The sequence below is a fragment of the Rhinopithecus roxellana genome, chromosome 7, assembly GCF_007565055.1.
Source record: "Rhinopithecus roxellana isolate Shanxi Qingling chromosome 7, ASM756505v1, whole genome shotgun sequence".
Classification (NCBI taxonomy): Eukaryota; Metazoa; Chordata; class Mammalia; order Primates; family Cercopithecidae; genus Rhinopithecus; species Rhinopithecus roxellana.
This window is the reverse complement of record NC_044555.1, coordinates 58,222,818-58,226,356: the sequence shown is the minus strand read 5'-3', so window position 1 is coordinate 58,226,356 and position 3,539 is coordinate 58,222,818.

Sequence of the window (3,539 nt, the reverse complement as noted above, 5' to 3'; positions counted from 1 at the left end):
GCTCCCTTCCCCAGTCTGTTCTACTCTGTACTTCTACAATATCAGCTTTTTTTGTTTTGTATACGGACAGAGTCTCACTCTGTCACTCAGGCTAGAGGGCAGTGGCATGATCCTAGCTCACTGCAGACTTGAACTCCTGAGTTCAAATTATCCTCCCACCTCAGCCTCCTGAGTAGCTGGGACTACAGGCTCACACCACCATGCCCGGTTAAAAAAAAAATTTGTAGAGACAGGGTCTCACTAGGTTACCCAGGCTGGTTTCAAACTCCAGGCCTCAAGGGATTTTCTTGCCTTGGCCTCCTAGAGCACTGGGATTACACTTGTGAGACACTGCACCTACCCTCACCTCTTTTAAAAAAAATTCCACATGTGAGATCACACAGTATCTGTCTTTCTGTGTCTGGCTTATTTCACGTAACATGATGTCTTCCAGGTTTATTCATGTTGTCGCAAATGACAGGATTTCATTCTTTTTATGGTTGAATGGGATTCCGTTGTGTATAGATACAACGGAATTTCTTTATCCATTCATCCATTAATGGACACTTGGGTTAATTCCATACTTGACTACTGTGAATAATGCTGCAATAAGCATGAGGGTGCAGATCTCCTTGACACACCATTTCATTTCCTGTGGATATATACCCAGCAATGGGATTGCTAGATCAGATGGTAGTTAGCTCTATTTTTGATTTCTTTTTTCTTTTCTTTTTTTTTTTTTGAGACAGGGTCTTACTGTATCACCCAGGCTGGAGTGCAGTGGCACTATCACGGCTCATGCAGCCTCAACCTTCTGGGGTCAAGCAATCCTCCCACCTCAGCCTCCTGAGTAGTTGGGACTACATGTGTGCACCACCAAGCCTGGCTAAATTTTATTATTATTATTATTATTATTATTATTTTTTGAGACGGAGTTTCACTCTTGTTGCCCAGGCTGGAGTGAAATGGCATGATCTTGGCCCACCACAACCTCCACCTCCCGGGTTCTAGCGATTATCTTGCCTCAGCCTCCCTAGTAATTGGGATTACAGGCATGCGCCACCACACTTGGCTAATTTTGTATTTTTGGTAGAGACGGGATTTCTCCATGTTGATCAGGCTGGTCTCGAACTCCCGACTTAAGGTGATTCGCCCACCTTGGCCTCCCAAAGTGCTGAGATTACAGGCATGAGCCACCGCGCCCAGCCTTAATTTTTTTTTTTTAATGTTTTGTAGAGATCGAGTCTTGTTATGTTGCCCAGGCTGCTCTCAAACTCCTGGGCTCGAGTGATCCTCCCGCCTGGCCTCCCAAAGTGCTGGGATCACAGGTGTGAGCCATCGTGCCTGGCCGATTATAAAGTTCTTGAGCCTCATACTGTTTTCCACCCACACCAACTGTTCCCTTTTCTCCACATCCTCATCAACACTTGTTTTCTTTTGTCTTTTAAAAAATAGCTGTTCTAATTAGAGTAAAATGGTTATCTCGTGGTGGTTTTAATGTGCATTTTCCTGATGATTAGTGATGTTGAACATTTTTCATATATCTGTTGCCCATTTCTGTGCCTTCTTTTAAGAAATGTCTACTAAGGTCTTTTGCTTTTTTTTGCTTTTTTTTTTTTTTTTAAGACAGAGTCTCACTCTTTTTGCCCAGGCTGGAGTGCAGTGATGCGATCTTGGTTCACTACAACCTTGGCCTCCCAGGTTCAAGCAATTCTCCTGCCTCAGCCTCCGGAGCAGCTGGGATTACAGGTGTTTGCCACCATGCCCAGCTGATGTTTGCATTTTTAGTAGAGATGGTGTTTCGCCATGTTGGTCAGGCTGGTCTTGAACTCTTGACTTCAGATGATCCTCCTGACTCGGCCTCCCAAAGTGCTGGGATTACAGGCGTGAACCACCTCGCCAGGCCCCATTTTGTTCCGTTTTGTTTTTGAGACAGGATCTCATTCCATCACCCAAGCTGGAGCACAGTGGTACAAACATGGCTTACTGCAGCCTCAAACTCTTGGGCTCGACTGATCCTCCCACTTCAGCCTCCCAAGTAGCTGGGACTTTACATGCCGTAGTTACAGTGTTATAGTGTTTTGTGTTTTTCTGTGTACTTACTATTACCACTGAATTTTATACCTTCAAGTGATTTCTTATTGCTCATTAACATCCTTTTCTTTTAGATTGAACTGCTCCCATTAGCATTTCTTGTAGGACAGGTTTGGGACTCATGAAATCCATCAGCTTTTGTTTGTCTGGGAAAATCTTTATTTCTCTTTTGTGTTTGAATAATATTTTTGCCAGTTATACTATTCTAGGGTAAGCTTTTTTTCTTTCAGCACTTTAAATATGTCATGCCACTGTCTCCTGGCCTGTCAGATTTCCACTGAGAAGTCAGCTGCCTCCATTGCATGTTGTTTCTTTTCTCTTGCTGCTTTTGGGATCCTCTCTCTGTCCTTGCCCTTCGGGATCTAAGATACACTGCAGCTGTATCTGCTTTAGGGGGCACCCCAAGCCCAGTAACCCTGTGGTTCTTGCAGGTGGCAAAGTCAGCCAGGCCAGTGTCCTCCCCTCCAGGGTGGCGAGTTCCCCCTAGTCCTGGGCAAATCCAGAGATACCATTTGGGAGCCAGTGCCTGGAGTTGGGAGCCTTAGGAATCTAGTTGGTGCTCTATTCTACTGCAGCTGAACTGGCACCCAAGCTGTGAGACACAGGCCTTCCCCACTCTTCCCTCCCTTTTCCACAGGCAGAGAACCCTCACCCCACAGCCACCACTGCCCCAGGCCCACGGGGAGTACTGCCAGGCTCGTGTTCACTTGAGGACCAAAGGCCCTCAGTCAGCTTGTGGTGGTGCTGCCAGGCCTGAGCCTCCCCCTTCAGGGCAGTGGGATCCCCTCTGGCCCTAGGGCAGGTCCAGAAATGCTGCCCAGGAGCCCAGGCCTGAAACTGGGGATCCCAGGAGCCCACTCGGTGCCCTACTCCGCTGTGGTCGAGCTGGTACCCAAGCTGCGAGACAAAGTCCCCTTTACTCTTCCCTTTCCTTTCCTCAAACAGAAGGGGTCTCTGCCTCTGGCCACCGCAGCTGGAAGTGTGCTGGGCCCGCACGGCTCTGAGCGTCAGCCGAGGCCTGCAGCAAGCACGGCCTGGGTATTGCTGCTGGTTCCTCAGCGTCCAAGAGCCCTTCAGTCAGCAGGTGATGAGTCCCGCTAGGACTGGGTCCTTCTCTTCAAGGAACAGGGTTCCCTTCTGGCCCAGGGTGTATCTAGAAACATCGTCTAGGAGCTGGGGCCTGGAATGGGGGTCTCACAACTCTGCCCTGTCTTACTGTGGCTGAGCTGGTATCCAAGACACAAGACAATGTCTTCCCCACTTTTCCCTCTCCTCTCCTCAAGCAGGAGGAAGGAGGGGCTCCTGGAGCTTTGAGCAGCACTGCCTGGCCTTGGGGGAGGGAGGTGTAAACATGGCCTAAGCCACTCCAGCTGCTAGCTCACTAAGTCACTTGTGCCCCAAGTCCACTGGCACTGAGCCCAGTCCAGCATCAGGACTTGCCCAGGAATTGCCGTCCTTGTGGCCTA